The 18,749-nt window shown below is 38.3% G+C and overlaps 1 pseudogene; it reads left to right on the top strand.

The window, feature by feature from the left end:
- Window positions 1-300: 300 nt before the first annotated feature.
- Window positions 301-17,678, top strand: LOC121042071 (52 kDa repressor of the inhibitor of the protein kinase-like; annotated as a pseudogene).
- The last annotated feature ends 1,071 nt before the right edge of the window (window positions 17,679-18,749 follow it).

The following is an 18,749-nucleotide window of genomic DNA, read 5'->3' as shown; positions in this document are numbered from 1 at the left end:
AGAGACAGACTCAGGGAAAAGAAAGTTTTGGGGAAAAGATCAGGAGTTCGTTTTGGGATATGTGAAAAATTGAGATGACTGTTAGACATCCCAGTAGAGACATTAAGTAGGCACTTGGGTATAGGAGTGTAGACAAGTCAGGACTGGAAATGTAAATATGGAAGTCACATACATACACAAGACTCCCAAGGGAGAAAACATGGATACAGTCTAAGACCAAGAGCCAAGACTGAGCCTAGGAGCACTCCTGTTTTTAGAGTCAGAGAGACAGGAGGAACCAGCCAAGAAGATGGAGGAGTAATGGCCACTGAGGGCAATGGGGGGCCAGGAGAGGAGGGTATCCTGAAAGTCAGGGGAAGAAAATGTTTCAAGGAAGAAAAAGAAAGTGAGAACACTATTGATGGGCAAGTGAGGATAACGGAGATAGTGCCTTGGATTTTATAATGTGGGAGACATTAGTAACTATAGCAAGGGCAGTTTATGTGGAGAGGAGGGGGTGAGGGCCTGAGTGAGTGGGTTCAGGAGAGAATGGGAGAAGAATTGCTGGCATGAAGGATACATGATTATGTTAAGGAATTTTTCTGCAGAGTGAACAGAAATAGAGCAGTAAGCTAGAGGCAAAAGTGAGGTCAAGATTATTGATATTGTTGATGTTTAAGTGGAAGAAATAATACCATAGTTTTATATTAATGGAAATGTCTAGTAGAAAGGAAATGAAATATCGATGCATCGGAGAGAAGGGAGAAATTGCTGGAGCAATTCTCAGAATGTCTCACAGAACTGAAGACATTCTAATCTTATGCCAAAGCCTGTTCTCATTCTACACACAATGAATGCCAACAACTCTGGTTATGGCAATAGTTTCTGCAGGCAGAGAGTGGAAATCTATTTGAAAACCTTCGTCTCTGTATCGTGGAGTCCAAGGACAGGGTGTATGGATAAAAATGCTGACCTTAATGCCTCAGGTCATTGAGCCGAGGATACATACTTTTGGGCACCCACACAAATACCACTCAAACTACCTTTCTGTGCAGCGTAGGTTGTAATAATACCTCACTAAAACAGATTTCATATCATTTGTGATCATTTGAAGGGACAAAATTTAAAATTTTCCTTTTACCTCAGAGATACTGTTTTTAAAGAAAATTAAATCCATTTACAAAATTATATGGGACATTTTGCATAATTTTTAAAGGTATCAGACATTATCTTCAATGTAAATGCAAATAATAAACTTCAATTTAAGTAGCAACTGGTGGTAAGCTCATTCTTCTTGTATCACATCAGTTCATTTTTTCTCTATTTCACTGAGGTGACCTATTAGTCAATGTTTTCTTGGCTTACTTTGAATTATTACACTATAGTATTTTTTAATACTATAAGAGTTTAAAATTGCTGTTTATGAAAAATATTCTATTAGTCTAATTTTTTTTTTTATTATTTATTTTTGCGACAGAGAGAGACAGAGCATGAACGGGGGAGGGGCAGAGAGAGAGGGAGACACAGAATCGGAAACAGGCTCCAGGCTCTGAGCCATCAGCCCAGAGCCCGACGCGGGACTCGAACTCCCGGACCGCGAGATCGTGACCTGGCTGAAGTCGGACGCTTAACCGACTGCGCCACCCAGGCGCCCCTCTATTAGTCTAATTTTTAAATAACAAAGAAAAATTTCTCCCCATAGATATGCTTTACAGAAATTTTAAAGGCTTGAAATTTTCCTTCCTAAACTTTCCTTAGAAAGAGAAAGCCAGTTCAATGAGAACTTTTCAGTATTTTCCACCAGTTACCCTTACTAGCAGAAGACAGCAAAGGCATACCTGGGGGGCAATAGGGGTATTGGCCAGTGTGGCCAATAAAATCATAACATTTATTTGGAATCTCCTTTTCAGACATTAAAACCCATTTTATAGTATAATAATACTATGTTTTAGAATATAGTAAATTATTTTAAATTATAATTTTGGGGAAAAATGTATTCTACTTGTCTCATTGGCTCAATGAAGAAGCTGCTTGTCATAGGTTCTGTCCATGTCAGAGCTCTGGAATGAACTGAGGCTCAGCCAATGCAGATTCATCATCTAGGTACTTTCTCTTCTCTAGCTGCAAGTCTCTAGAACACACACCCACACCCACAAAAATGTACTAATAAAATGGCAACCATTTGTTATTGCTTTATGAGTTATAAAAGGGTAAATGCTGAGGAAACATTCTTTGAATGCTACTAGAGAGAAAGTTACAGTGCAATATTTTTGGGTTCCTGTGGTAGAAAATCCTGATGGTTGCATCATTCTGTTTACAGGCCTAATAACCAGTGTCATAACAATCCAGTCGGCCTCTTTAACTGTCTCCATGGAATTCTTGTCAGAGCACTTTCATGTTGAAGAAAGAAGACTAGTGATGTTTTCTATTTTGCTAAATTTATAAGTTTCACTACACTTAAATACATCAAGAATCTCAAATAAGGTAGTCCTTATGATTTTCATCTCTCAATGTTTATTTTTATCACAGAACTTTTGTTGATTACAGAAAAAAAACTAACAGTTTTGCTCTGCAATTGTTTTCTGAAATTGTTCAGACTTCAAATAAACCAACCAAAAGCTGTTAAGTAAGACAACTAAGACTTTATCATTAAGATGAACAATTGAGTCAGACTACCCAGGTTTTTGTCTTTTGCTGTCACATCTCTCTTCTTGTTAATGAAAAGCAAGTCAATCCTGAGTGTGAAACCTTTTCCCAGTCCACTTTCCCCATCTCGTATTATTTTGAACCAAATCCTAAATGTCATATGAATTTATCCATAAATATTTCAATATACCAGAACATTTGATTAAGGACAGTTACATCAGGAAACTGAATTTTTTAGCAGGAGCCAGTGGCTTTGTGTACAATCCAAATAATCACAAGTGATTTCTAATGTGACAAACTTTTCTAAGGTAGATAGAAATATCTATTGTACAATAAATATTTTGGCCTTCTTGACTCACTCCAAAGTCACATGTTCTACTTTGACTTCTGTGGTCAAAGCACAGGTCATGTGGGTCACAGATATCTACAGGATTTGATCTTGCCTCCTATGACATCTTGCAATCACTTGAAGAGACTCCAGGGCTAGTATCATTGGATTCCTCGACTACACCAAAAAGGTCAGAGTTCTCAATTGCTCTCTACACATAAAAATTTTCTATTCTATAGTATCCATTCAAGAAAAACACAAGTTTCACTGACATGGAAAAGCAGAATTTTTATTTTACTTGCACATGTGTCATAAAACCCTTCTACGGGGCAAAAATTTTAAACAATTTTTCTCCAAAACCTTGACTAAAATTGACACACTAAAATGTGCCATAATTATCCTAGAGCTTTGGTGCTGCTGTCATAGTATATATAAATTTAACATATGTAACCCCAGTTATAATACTGCAAGAATAAGTATGCCCCTGCTTGGGACAAGAAGGAATCTGAAGGCCTTGGGTCTGTGTGTACTAGTGAGAGCCAGAAAGGGGCAGGATGCTCTAGGGGTGTGTTATGTGTAAGACCTCAAGCTGACCCCTCTTCATGGTAGCTGCTATCAGGGCTTGGAGAAGAGTGTAATAGATAATTATTTTGTTTTCCCTCTTTCTTTTTTATATATTTTGCTTTTCATTCTTTGATCCAGCCACTGAATTCATCACTCCTTCTGGTTGTTCTCCCCAACTTTGTGTAGTGGAGCAGGGGGAAAAGAGAAGTTTGTAAAGAAAGGGGTCTTTTTAGGTTTTTTTTTCTCCTTAAAGTCTCTCTGTCCCTGCTCTTGAATAATTGTTGATAATTTTTTTCATTTTGTAGGTGCTGATAAAAGTGTAATTATCAGTAATTATTATGAAAAAATAACTATACCAAGCCCATCTACTGCTGGAAATGCTATTATTTATCAGGATAAAATTGTCATGACATTAATCCATAGTCATCCATTCAATAACATCTATGGAGTACACACTAAATGTGAGGTAGCAGGGAGGAATCTGACATTAATTTAAAAAAAATTTTCTAATGTTTATTTATTTTTGAGAGAGAGAGAAACAGAGCACAAGTGGGGGAGGAACAGAGAGCGAGGGAGACACAGAATCCGAAGCAGGCTCCAGGCTCTGAGCTGTCAGCACAGAGCCCGACGCGGGGCTCAAACTCACAAACCGTGAGATCATGACCTGAGCCGAAGCCGTATGCTCAACTGACTGAGCCACCCAGGCGCCCCAAGATGTTAATTTTTAAAAATGGTCCCTGACCTCAAGGAGTTTACAAAAGAGATAAAACCTATACATAAAAATTGTAATACAAGGTGGAATGTAGTATGTGCTATGTCAGCGTCTTTTTAAAAATGGTCTGAGACCACCTACTAAATCAATCTCTGGTTGTCGGGCTCAAGAATCTGCATTTTGGGGGCACCTGGTGGCTCAGTCAGTTGAGTGTCCAACTCTTGATTTCAGCTTGGGCCATGATCTCACAGTTCCTGTGCTGGAGCCCTACATCGGGCTCCATGCTAACAGCGTAGAGCCTGCTTGAGATTCTGTCTCCATCTCCCTCTCTGCCCCTCCCTCCACTCATGCTCCCTCTCTCTTTCAAAATAAATAAATAAGTAAACATTAAAAAAAAAAAAAAAAGACAAGCCTTCCAGGTAATTCTCATACACAATAAAATGTTTTATATGTTTAGACATTTTCTTGGAGAATATAAGAATAAAGGGGGTACCTGGGTGCCTCAGTCAGTTAAGCATCTTACTCTCGATTTTGGCTCAGGTCATGATCTCACCATTCCATGAGATCAAACCCTGAGTTGGGCTCTATGCTGACAGTGCAGAGCCTGCTTGGGATTCTCTCTCCCAGCTCTCTCCCCAACGCCTCCAAAAATAAATAAGTAAACATAAAAAAATAATAATAATAATAAATAAATAAATAAATAAATAAATAAATAAATAAAGGAATCAATTCCAGCATGCAGAGAACCAGGAAACAAAAAATGAATAGAGAAGAAAATCAGGAAAAACTTATTATTTTCTCCAGTAATGATTAAATGATGATTAAACTCTGCTCTTGATAGCTAACTTTTAGTATGTCATTACATTGCAGGTTCATCACTTTTAATTTAAGAAACTCTCGAATTGCACAGTTAAGTGGATTTTGAAATACATACAAATTTCCTTATTCTTGTTTCAAGTTTCAGAAAATGCTTCTGAAACTGTAGATCAAACTCAGAAAATATATATGTGTGTATAAAGCAACTTGATGTGACTTTTTTTAATGTTTATTTGAGAGAGAGAGAGATAAAGAGTGTGAGCAGGGGAGGGTCAGAGAGAGAAGGAGACACAGAGGTATCAGCCCAGAGACCAACGCGGGGTTCAAACTAAAGAACTGTGAGTTCATGACCTGAACCGAAGTTGGACACCCAACCAACTGAGCCACCCCTTGATGTGACTTTTGATTGAAACAACATTGGTTGTCATGGAAGTAACTTTACCATATTGTAAGTTTTGCACAAATCAATGTTTTGGCTTGTATTTTAGGTTGAATTTATTAAGAAACATTATCAAGTCTGCAGTAAAAGTTAATTTCCAAAGCTATTTAGTGTTTGATAATAGCAGTTGAGGGCAGTTCTTCTCTTTGAGAAAAATTTTAGTCTCAGCCTGAGCTCAAAAAACTGCATTAAAAACTTACCATTGCTGAGCCATTGAACTGTTTTAGGGGAGGGTGAGTCAGGATATTCATACAATTTTTCAGTCATTTAATTTTTTTTTATTTTTATTTTTATTTTTATTTATTTTTTTAATTTACATCCAAGTTAGTTAGCATATGGTGCAACAATGATTTCAGGAGTAGATTCCTTAATGCCCCTTACCTATTTAGCCCATCTCCCCTCTCACAACCCCTCCAGTAACCTTCTGTTTGTTTTCTATATTTAAGAGTCTCATGTTTTGTCCTCCTCCCTGTTTTTATATTATTTTTGCTTTCCTTGTGTTCATCTGTTCTGTGTCTTAAAGTAGTCATATGAGTGAAGTCATATGATATTTGTCTTTCTCTGACTAATTTCGCTTAGCATAATACCCTCCAGTTCCATCCACGTAGTTGCAAACAGCAAGATTTCATTCTTTTTGATTCCCGAGTAATACTCCATTGTGTGTGTGTGTGTGTGTGTGTATGTATGTATGTATATATATATACACACATATATATATGTATATATGTGTGTGTGTGTGTGTGTGTGTGTGTGTGTGTATATATATATACACACCACATTTTCTTTATCCATTCATCCATCGATTGACATTTGGGCTCTTTCCGTACTTTGGCTATTGTTGATAGTGCTGCTATAAACATTAGGGTGCATGTGCCCCTTTGAAACAGCATAACTGTATCCCTTCGATAAATACCTAGTAATGCAATTGCTGGGTTGTAGGGTAGTTCTATTTTTAATTTTTTGAGGAACCTCCATGCTGTTTTCCAGAGTGGCTGCACCAGCTTGCATTCCCACCAGCAGTGCAAAAGAGTCCTCTGTCTCCACATCCTTGCCAACATCTGTTGTTGCCTGAGTTGTTAACGTTAGCCATTCTGACAGGTGTGAGGTGGTATCTCATTGTGGTTTTGATTTCTATTTCCCTGATGAGGAGTGACACTGAGCATTTTTTCATGTATTGGCCATCTGGATATCTTCCTTGGAGAAGTGTCTTTTCATGTCTTTTGCCCATTTCTTCACTGGATGATTTGTTTTTTGGGTGTTCAGTTTGATAAGTTCTCTATAGATTTTGGATACTAACCCTTTATCTGATATGTCATTTGCAAATATCTTCCCCCATTCTGTCAGTTGCCTTTTAGTTTTGCTGATTGTTTCCTTTGCTATGCAGAAGCTTTTTATTTTGATGAGGTCCCAATAGTTCACTTTTGCTTTTATTTCCCTTGCCTACAGAGACATGTTGAGTAAGAAGTTGCTGTGGCTAAGGTGAAAGAGGTTTTGCTTGGTTTCTCCTCAAGGATTTTGGTGGCTTCCTGTCTTACATTTAGATCTTTCATCCATTTTGATTTTATTTTTGTGTATGGTGTAAGAAAGTGGTCTAGGTTCATTCTTCTGCATGTCACTATCCAATTTTCCCAACACCATCTGCTGAAGAGACTGTCTTTATTCCATTGGATATTCTTTCCTGCTTTGCCAAAGATTAGTTGGCCATATGTTTTTGGGTCCATTTCTGGGATCTCTACTCTCTTCCATTGATCTGAGGGTCTGTTTTTGTGCCAGTACCACAGTGTCTTGATGATTACAGTTTTTTAATACATCTTGAACTCCGGGATTGTGATGCTTCCAGCTTTGGTTTTCTTTTTCAAGATTGCTTTGGCTATTTGGAGTCTTTTCTGGTTCCATACAAATTTTAGGATTGTTCTAGCTCTGTGAGGAATGCTGGTGTTATTTTAATAGGGATTGCATTGAATATGTAGATTGCTTTGGGTAGTATTGACATTTTAACAATATTTGTTCTTCCTGTCCAGGAGCATGGAATATTTTTCCTTTTTTTTTTTTTTTTTTTTTTTTTGGTCTTCTTTAATTTCTTTCATAAGCTTTCTATAGTTTTCAGTGTATAGATCTTTCACCTCTTTGGTTAGATTTATTCCCAGTTATTTTATGGGTTTTGGTGTAATTGTAAATGGTATTGATTCCTTGATTGCTTTTTTTGTCACTTCATTATTGGTGTATAGGAATTCAACCAATCTCTGTGCATTGATTTTATCTCCTGCAACTTTGCTGAATTCATGGATCTGTTCTAGCAGTTTTTTGGTGGAATATTTTAGGTTTTCCATATAGAGTATCATGTCATCTGCAAAGAGTGAAAGTTTGACCTCCTCATGGCTGATTTGGATGCCTTTTATTCCTTTTTGTTGTCTGATTACTGAGGCTAAGACTTCCAATACTATGTTGAATAACAGTGGTGATAGTGGACAACCCTGTCGTGTTCCTGACCTTAGGGGGAAAGCGCTCAGTTTTTCCCCATTGAGAATGATATTAGCGGTGGGTCTTTCATATATGGTTTTTATGATCTTGAGGTATGATCCTTCTATCCCTACTTTCTTGAGGGTTTTTATGAAGAAAGGATGCTGTATTCTGTCAAATTCTTTCTCTGTATCTATGGAGAGGATCATGTGGTTCTTGCCCTTTCTTTTATTGATGTGAGGTATCACATTGATTGTTTTGAGGATATTGAAACAGCCCTGCATCCCAGGGACAAATCCCACTTTGCCATGGTGAATAATTTTTGTAATGTGTTGTTGCATCCGGTTGGCTAGTATCTTGTTGAGGATTTCTGCATCCATGTTCACCAGGGATTGGTCTTTAGTTCTCCTTTTTAGTGGAGTCTTTGGTTTTGGAATCAAGGTAATGTTGGCTTCATGGAATGAGTTTGGAAGTTTCCCTTCCATTTCTATTTTTTTGGAACAGCTTCAAGAGAATAGGTGTTAACACTTCTTTAAATGTTTGGTAGAATTCTCCTGGAAAGCCATATGGCCCTGGACTCTTGTTTTTTGGGAGATTTTTGATTACCAGCTCAATTTCTTTACTGGTTATGGGTTAGTTCAAATTTTCTATATCTTCCTGTTTCACTTTTGGTAGTTTATATTTTCTTCCAGATTGCCCAATTTATTGGCATATAATTTCTCATAATATTGTCTTATTATTGTTTTTATTTCTGCAGTGTTCGTTGTGATCTCTCCTCTTTCATTCTTGATAGTATTTATTTGAGTCCTTTCCTTTTTCTTTTTGATCAAACTGAGTAGGAGTTTATCAAAGAACCAGCTTCTGGTTTCATTGATCTGTTCTACTGTTTTTTTTTTTGTTTCAATAGCATTGGTTTCTGCTCTGATCTTTATTATTTCCTGTCTTCTGCTGATTTTGGGTTTTATTTGCTGTTCTTTTCCAGCTCTTTAAGGTATAGGGTTGGGTTGTGTACCTGAGACCTTTCTTCCTTTTTAAGGAAGGCCTGGAATGCTATATACTTCCTTATTATGACTGCCTTTGCTGCATCCCAGAGGTTTTGGGCTGTGGTGTTATCATTTTCATTGGCTTCCATGTACTTTTTAATTTCCTCTTTAACTTCTTGGTTAACCTTTTCATTCTTTAGTAGGATGTTCTTTAATCTCCAAGTATTTGTTGTCTTTCCAAATTTTTTCTTGTGGTTGATTTAGAGTTTCATAGCATTGTGGCCTGAAAATACACACGGTGTCATCTCAATCCTTTTGTACTTGCTGAGGGCTGATTTGTGTCCCAGTATGTGATCTATTCTGAATGTTCCATGTGTACTCGAGAAGAATGTGTATTCCTCTGCTTTAGGATGAAATGTTTTGAATATATATGTTAAGTCCATCTGGTCCAGTGTGTCATTCAACACCATTGTTTCCTTCTTGATTTTCTGTTTAGATGATCTTTCCATTGCTGTAAGTGGGGTGTTGAAGTCCCCTACTATTATGGGATTATTATCAATGAGTTTCTTTATGTTTGTGATTAACTGATTTGTACATTTGGGTGTTCCACGTTTGGAGCATGAATGTTTACAATTATTAGATCTTCTTGGGGGATAGACCCCTTAATTTTGACATAATGCCCTTCTTCATCTCTTGTTCTGTCTTTATTTTAAAGTCTAGATTGTCTGGCTACTCAGAGTATGGCTACTCTGGCTTTCTTTCGGAGATCATGAGCATGATAGATGGTTCTCCATTCCCTTACTTTCAATCTGAAGGTGTCTTTAGGTCTAAAGTGGGTCTCTTGTAAACAGCATATAGATGGATCTTGTTTTCTTATCTATTCTCTTACCTATATCTTTTGATTGGAGCATTTAGTCCATTGATGTTCAGAGTGAGTACTGAAAGGTATGAATTTATTGTCATTATGTTGCCTATAGAGTTGGAGTTTCTGGTGGTGTCCTCTGGTCCTTTCTAGTCTTTGTTGCTTTTGGTCTTTTTGTTTTTTGTCTTGTTTTGTTTTTTCATCTTTTCTCCTCTCAGAGAGTCCCCCTTAAAATTTCTTGCAGCACTGGTTTAGTGGTCATGAACTCCTTTAATTTTCATTTGTCTGGGAAACTTTTTATCTCTCCTTCTATTTTGAATGACAGCCTTGCTGGATAAAGAATTCTTGGCTGCATATTTTTCCAATTCAGCACATTGAATATATCCTGCCACTCCTTTCTGGCCTGCCAAGTTTCTGTGAATAGGTCTGCTGTGAACCTGATCTGTCTTCTCTTGTAGGTTAAGGACTTTTTTCCCCTTGCTGCTTGCATGATTCTTTCCTTGCCTGAGTATTTTGTGAATTTGACTATGATATGCCTTATTGATGGTCGGTTTTTGTTGAATCTAATGGGAGTCCTCTGTGCTTCCTGGATTTTGATGTCTATTTCCCCAGGTTAGGAAAGTTTTCTGCTATGATTTGCTCATGTAAACCTTCTACCCCTTTTTCTCTCTCTTCACCTTCTGGGACCCCTATGATTCTAATGTTATTCCTTTTTAATGAGTCACTGAGTTCTCTAATTCTTAAATCGTGCTCTTTTGCCTTAGTATCCCTCTTTTATTCTGCTTCATTGGTCTCCATAAGTTTGTCCTCTATATTGTTAAATTCACTGCTCTACTTCATCCATCCCTACCGCCGTGGCATGCATTAGAGATTGCAGCTCAGTTATAACATTTTTTATTTCATCTTGACAAGCTTTTACTTCTTTTATCTCCACAGAAATGGATTCTATGCTTTTTTCAACCCCCACTAGTATTCTTATTATCGTGATTCTAAATTCTAGTTCAGACATCTTGTTTGTATCTGTGTTGTTAAGTCCCTAGCTGTCATTTCTTCCTGTTCTTTCATTTGGGGCAAATTCCTTCATTTCATCATTTTTAAGGAAGAAAAGGAATTAATAAAGTAAAAAAAAAATTAAAAGCAACACAAAAAAAATTAAATAGGGGATGCTATATCCTAGGTGTGTTTTGGTCTGGTTGTTGAAAGGAGCTTGACAGATTAGAGAAAAAAAGGAAAGATAAGAAAAGAAAAAGCAGAAAAAAGGGGGGAAAAAGGAAAACATTTGAAAACTTGAAAAAATGAATACAATAAAATAGAATAAAATGAAATGATTGATGTAAAATAGAATTTTTAAAATTTACAAAAAAGTAAAATACATAGTAGAAAAAATTAAAGAAAAATCTTTTTAATAAAAATGGAAAATAAAATAAATTTTTTTCTCTTTCTGCTGAGTTCTGTGGTTCAGGTTGTGCAGATTGTTGCGTTAATCCTCAATCAGTGTTTTAGGTGTGCAAGATGGTTTAGTGTTGATCTGGCTGCATTTCAGGGATGAGAGACACAAAAACACTTTCCATGCTGTTCTGCCATCTTGGCTCTTCCCTCTTCACCTGAAACTTTCCATTTTCATATCCCCTTTATCACAGAACAAGGAAATTTTTCCATCTGAAAAGGAACCTACAATCCCCTAACTGCCTATTTCTCTGCCCTGGCTGTAGTTTATGAAAATAATCCGAGGAGCTTTTAAAACCTGTGGGGGCCCCACCTCCAGATATTCTGGTTTAATTATCTAAGATAAGGGCCTGGGCCCCTATGTTCTGAATATGTAGCCAGGGTTGTGAACCACTGACTACCCAACCCCTTCATTCTATAGATGAGGAAATTGGGGTTAATTAAAATTGTACCAATATAGCATATTTAGATTAAAATTTTTTCATAAATAAGTAATGATTTCTAAAACCTGAAACTTGTTGACCAAGTGAAGCTTAACTGTTCAGACAACTGTTTACCATCTTTCTCTGTTTTCTTCTTCCTCTTCTTCTTTTTTTTTTTCCCAGAAACTAAAGGTCTTCTTTATCCCTGCATTAGCTCTGTGAACACAGGTTAATGCTTCTAAACTTTCTTTGAAAAAATTATTAGGAAAACATTTACCCATAGAGCTGAAACAGGCAAATTTCAAAAGAATAAAACTTGAAATACCACAGTTGACTCCCACTTTTTAACCTGCTCTCACAGAACTTCAGCATGCATTTACATATGTGAGAAGAGCTATTTTAAGTAGCCCACACAATTAAAAACCAAACAAGGATTAAAATCTGAGAGGTAAATGGGTGCTATGGTAATTTTCAAAAAATGGTGTAACTTCTTTGACATACCTTCCCCCAAGAGTGGGGTTCCCATGACACTAAGAGGCTGTGATGGCTTTAACTAATAGAGCAAGGCTCAGCACACCTTTTCAGTAAAGGGCCAGATAGTTAATATTTTAGGCTTTGCAGGCCTTAAGGTCTCTGTTGCAACTACTCAACTCTGCATTGTAGCATGAAAGTAGCCATAGACAAAATGTAAACAAATGGACATGGCTATGTTCCAATAACACTTTATTTACAATAACAGGTGGCATGCTGAATTTGGCACGAGGTCATAGTTCACTGATCTCTGCAATACAATATAGAAGAAAGGCTATGTGACTTCTAAAACTAGGTCATAACAAGCCCTACAGCTTCCACCTGCATCTCCTGGAACACTCTCAGAAAGCTCCATCTTGGAACTTAGCCACCACCCTGTGAGAAGCCAAAGCCAGAGAGACAGGCCCTATGTAAGTGATCTGGTCAACAGCCCTGGCTTTGCCCAGCCTTCATGTCTTCCCAGCCTAGGTGTTGACATGTGAGTGAAGAAGCCTCATGATGATTCCAGTGCCCATCTGTTCAAGTCACCACTGAACACTGAGTCTTCCTGGCTGAGGCTCTGGACAGAGTGCAACAGAGACGAAACATCCCTACCATGCCCCATCGAAATTCTGTGAGGATAGTAAAACCATTGTTTTCACATTGCTAGATTTAGAGGTGGCTTGTCATGTAGCAATAGATAACTAGAACAGAGGATGACTAACAAAACCTCTTAATATCACATGTGGAAGGTTAAAAATCTCAGAAGAGAAAGCTGGAGTAACAAACTCATTTGAAAATATTTAATTAAAAAAAAACAACTTATGCTTGTAAGTCATAAATCTAAAGAAACTTATAATGTTTACATTCTGGAGTAAGGTGTGAAACATAGATGCCCATCAATTTGGGACTGTCCAATAACAATGGCTTTATAACTGTTGAAAAAACACAAATCTGGGACTAGTTACCAACTAATCATTAAATATTTATTTGCTTGAAAATAGTCAACAATTAGGATCAGCTAACAATTACTCCAACTGTCCAAACCATTTTTTGTGTATGGATACAATGTTGAATGCTCTGCTATGCTATGGCTCCAGATACCTTGGACATAATACTAAAACAAAATTTGTGAAGCTAGTCAATACTGGAAAAGCTTTGTAACTTTAAGTAATATGATCTATACTATAGTTGCAGGTAAATTATTTAAAAATCTACCCTAATAGATATTCACTAATGCTGAACTTCAGGTATACATGGATTAACAATTTGCTAACAATTTGGCTATAGGTGTTTAAACTTCCCCTGCCCCCAAACTAGAAAGCCCTTGGATATGGTACTGTGTCAGGATTGTCCTAAAAGGCGCAGAGTTTAGGCTGAAGCAAATATGCAAGCATTACTGTGAGGCACAAATAAAATCAAGTCCGGCACAGAAGAGACAAAACCAAGCATGAAGTAAGGGTACAATCTTAAGCCACCAACATAGAATGAGCATTTATAAGAGAAACTAAAAAAAACCATTACGGATACTTCCAGAGTTTCTGGAACACAGCTGTAGGGACTTTTTCTAGGGGAGAAAAATGGTTCTAAGACCAATTCTGACATGTGTGTGAAGGAGGCTCCCCACCCTCCCACCCCGTCCCACACACACCACCACACAATGCTCAGGACACAAAGTAGGTGTTCTATAGAGTTCAACTCAATTCTGAACTGTCTACCCAGAGATAGCATCAGACTCCAAAGGGACAGGGCTCAATCCCAAAAGAATACCCTCCACTTGAGGAGCCATTCACAAGCTCAAGTTAACACCTATGCTTCTGACCAACCACCTATAGACTGGAGGTTCCAAAGATCCACTCCTTGGATTTCAGATGCCAGTTCCAAGTCCAGGTTGTTAGCTGTGCTTCTTCTTAGCAACTGGCTATAAATCAGAGGTTCTCATGACCTCTACCCTTTCAGATTCAACTGATTCGCTAGAGTAGCTCACAGAACTCAGGGAAACACTTACTCACATTTACCAGTTTATTATAAAAGTATATAATAAAGGATACAGGTGGACATCCAGATGGAAGAGATGCACAGGGCAAGGTATATGGCAAGTAGCATAGGTGTGCTACTCTCCCAGCACTTCCAGCTCTCCCAGTTCACCAACCTGGAAGCTGACCAAACTGTCCATTTCTAAATTTTTATGGAGACTTTATTACATAGGCATGATTGATGAAGTCATCAGCCATTGGAAATCTATTCAATCTCCAGCCATTCTCCCCTCCCAAGAGGTATAAGGGTGGGACTGAAAGTCCCAACCCTACAATCCAGCCAATCAGCCCAATTCTTAGAAGACCCAGGGGCATTCCAAAATTCACCTCATTAACATGACAGAAGGTACCTTTATCTCTTTCACCACTTAAGAAATTCCAAGCCTTGGGGCGCCTGGGTGGCACAGTCGGTTAAGCGTCCGACTTCAGCCAGGTCACGATCTCACGGTCCGTGAGTTCGAGCCCCGCGTCAGGCTCTGGGCTGATGGCTCAGAGCCTGGAGCCTGTTTCCGATTCTGTGTCTCCCTCTCTCTCTGCCCCTCCCCCGTTCGTGCTCTGTCTCTCTCTGTCCCAAAAATAAATAAACGTCGAAAAAAAAAATTAAAAAAAAAAAAAAGAAATTCCAAGCCTTTTAGAAGGTCTGCACTAGAAACAGGACAAAGGCCAAATATATATTTCTTATTATAATTCATAATATCACAGGAAGGCAGCTATTAAAAGATGATATTGCTAAAAAGAAAAAAAAAGAAATTATGGATTCATTCTTGAACTTACTTGCTGTAGCTGACAGGTCTCATGCCCAGTACCCTTATTAGCCTCCCATGGTTAAATTTTTACAACTAGTTGTTATCCAGCAATATTCTATACTTTGCCAGGCTTAACAAACAAAAAGTATATAGGCAAACTACCCATAGGTGGGACAGCAACCACAAGTTGAAGAATCAAACTATTAAGTTAGAACAAGATTTCTTACAACTTTGGTACTATTGACATTCAGGTGACACTGTTTTACATAATTTTTTGTTGTGGGGTGGTCCTATTCATTGTTAGGATGTTTAGTGGCATCTCTAGCCTCTACCTGCTAGATGCCAGTAGTGCCCCCCAACTCAAGTCATGTCAATCAAAAATGTCTCTAGATGTTGCTAGATGTCCCCAAGGGACAAAGCTGCCCCCAGCTGAAAACCTCTGGATTAGAAATAGAATTTTCCATGTGGTGTTTGTGTTCTCTCTGCTTCCTTTTTTAGAGGACATACTAGGGGATTACTACTGGGGGAGGTCATGGCTATCCTTTTTGGTAATAGACTTAAAGTGTTTCCTATTGGACTGAGATCCTCAGTTCCTCAGGAGCAAATGACCAGAGGCCTCCCTTGGTTTCCTTGCTACATTGACTTTTTCATGGGGTGGCTCATTAAATTTTTTTTTAATGTTTATTTGTTTTTGACAGAGAGAGAGAGAGAGACAGAGCATGAGCGGGGAGGGGCAGAGAGAGAGGGAGACACAGAATCCGAAGCAGGCTCCAGGCTCTGAGCTGTCAGCACAGAGCCCGATGCAGGGCTCAAACCCACAGACGGCGAGATCATGACCTGAGCAGAAGTTGGGCACTCAACCAAATGAGCCACCCGGCACCCCAAGGGGTGGCTCATTAAAAAGATAGTTAATTTCATCAGAACAAGGAAGCAAGAGAAAAAGAGAAAATGCAAGCAAGACCAAGTCAGTCTTTTGTAACTTAATCTCTGAAGTGATATCCATCAATTTTGCCTATTCTGTTCATTAGAAGTAATGAACTAGGGCCAGCCCATACTCAGGCAGACTCACTGGGGGCCACTTTAGACGCCTGACTACACTGGGATGCAAGGGAGGTAAAATTTTTTTGAAAGTCTGCATGTCTTAAAAAGGTCTTTTTTCTACTCTCATATTTAATCAATAGTTTAAGCATAGAATTCTAGGTTGAAGGTGATGGGCTGGCTCTCCTCCCCTAACCTACCTGAGGGTGAGCTGCCCTAAGAAGATAGGAATGGGAGAGCTGGACCTGCAGGGAAGGGACACCTAACTCCTTCACAGCCTCCACTTCACTAGGAAGAGTCAGGCCTGTTCTTCTTCAGGCTCCCCGGGGGGACCTGGCCAGATGCAGAAGTAGCTGAAGATTATAGAAGAGCAGACTTAAAAGATAAAACTTAGAAGAGACAACATTACTGATTATGTGCCAAACACTTGGAGACCCCTACAATCTGCAGAACTAGTCCTTATAGGACAAATTTTTATCGTACAAGTTGTCTGAACAATCTGCATTATAAACATAGAAAGTGAATAAAAGAACTGAGTGAAGATGAAATCAGGACATTGAAACATAAAAACAAAAAACAAAAAAAAAGAGAGAAAAAAATTGATGAACCTTCTGTCCAGGAACAAAACAATAAAGACATACACAGCTATGCCTAGAACCCCAATGCGGGAGGTAAAGAACTGGATGAAGACATTTTACCTCTAACTCTTGAAGAGAAGGAAAACAATACCTAAAATCTTTATTTGAAATTTTAATTCTTATGTAAACAAAATCTACCTCTGGAAGGACCTGAAGCTGATGAAATCCCATAAACTCTCTATATTCCTGTATCTTTCAAGCATTGCTGAAGTGCAGGATAAATTCTAGTGAAGAGGTCTTGAGAAAGCACTTCAAGGCACCAACTAACAAGTTCCATTGAAAAACAGCAAGAGTCAGACAATGGATCTGTGAGTGCTGCACTCAGGAAGAAACCATCAGGCAACTGAGATTCACTTCCCTTTCATGATCACTGGTGGTATGTGGACATAGTAGGGGAACACCCACCTGTTGATGAATCCATACCTGGGAGAAGAATTTGTGGGCTTCTTGCCCTATGAAGATAATGTCTGCCTTAATGAAGATAATTTTGGGTGTGAAATTACACACAGTAATAACCGTGAAGTGGGGACTAAATATGGAGTACTGTCAAGGCCAGGAGTACCATATGTCCAGTAGATTTTCATCAAAAATGAAAACTGCTTCAAGACTTTTAGAGAAATAGTCCTAAGCTCTCTACACACTCTGCTCTTCCTGTGCCTTAAATATGTGGTTGGCAAACCAGTGCCTGTTATGGCAGTATCAGTTGCATTGAGAACGATTGAGGAAGTCTGTTCTTTTACCCATCATTCACCACAACTCATATATGACAATGTAATTTCTGTCTTTTCTCAGAACAATGAAGAAAAGAGTAATGACCTGAAGGAAACTTGTCATTCTCAATTGAGAGACGAGCATGGTGTTTTTGAAATTTTTATAGATTTCCTACAAGCACTTGTTTTATGTTTAGATGGTATAGTGACATAAGTATTAGATGGAATAACTGTAACTGGCTGAGAATCTGTCCCTCTGCCATCAACAGATTTTAATTTTATTTTTGTCATTACTGTTCTTAAAAATAGCCTATCTTGGGGCACCTAGGTGGCTCAGGCAGTTAAGCATCCAACTCTTGGTTTTGGCTCAGGTCATGAAATCATGGTTTCAAGCCCCGCAGTGCGCTCTGTGCTGGCAGCGCAGAGCCTGCTTGGGATTCTCTGTCTCCCTCTCTCTCTGCTCCGTGCCCCCTGGCCCCCACTCACGCTGTCTCTATCTCTCTCAAAATAAATAAATACTTTAAAAAAAAAAAAGTCCTATCTTTTACAAGAGTCCTTGGACAAAATCCCCACATGACAAATCTTGGATGTTTTCTTTGCAGCTAGCAGCTTCTCTGCAGTTTTGCATTCACTAATAAGGTGATGGAAAACTCTAAAACTTACCACCGATTTTGGCTTGAGGAAGCCATAAATTTGATAACCAACCTGATATTCAAATGAAACTCCCTAAGAAATTCCACAGAGCTCAGCAAGGTAACTTGGAATCTCAACTAACCTCTGAGAATTACTATAAAAGATCCCTAAGTGTTGCAGGACAAGTAATAACAGGACAAGTTATTACTCAGGAACTTAAAGATATATTCTCAGAACAACACCTCAAAGCCTGAAAATGCTTATTTTGGGTATTGTCTGTCATGGGACAGCTCAAATTCAACGTAACAGAGAGCCCCATGCTGACTGACTTGTACAGAAGTGACTTAGCCAATCCTGACACTCTCAGCCCAGCTTCCCTGTTAGAAAATCACATAGAAACACAGAAGGAAAGAGGTAGAGCTCCCATCCACCACTTAGGAAGCCCTCCATCTGCCTGGCTTCAAGTTTCTTCCTAATGTTTATGCATTGCTGAAAGTCTTGTGTATTCTTCCTGTGATTTGTTTGAGAATGACTGCTGTGAAAACACTCAAAAGCATCTCAAAAGCATTCCTGGGGAACACTTTGACAGAATGAAGGTTAAGGAACTTGGCTTTGCCTAACATAAATGTTTTATATAAAACATTATCTGTATTTAATGGTAGACCCATATATCAATCTCTACACAAACAAGTCAGTGCTACACAAACAAGTCAGAATTGCCTACAGGTAATTGATAAACCATAAAAAAAAAACCTTTAAAAATGCTTAAAAATAGGTTTTC

This window comes from Herpailurus yagouaroundi, unplaced genomic scaffold, assembly GCF_014898765.1.
Source record: "Herpailurus yagouaroundi ecotype Mexico unplaced genomic scaffold, PumYag 184, whole genome shotgun sequence".
In the NCBI taxonomy this organism is placed as follows: domain Eukaryota; kingdom Metazoa; phylum Chordata; class Mammalia; order Carnivora; family Felidae; genus Herpailurus; species Herpailurus yagouaroundi.
This window is presented reverse-complemented; position numbering and strand designations above follow the sequence as displayed.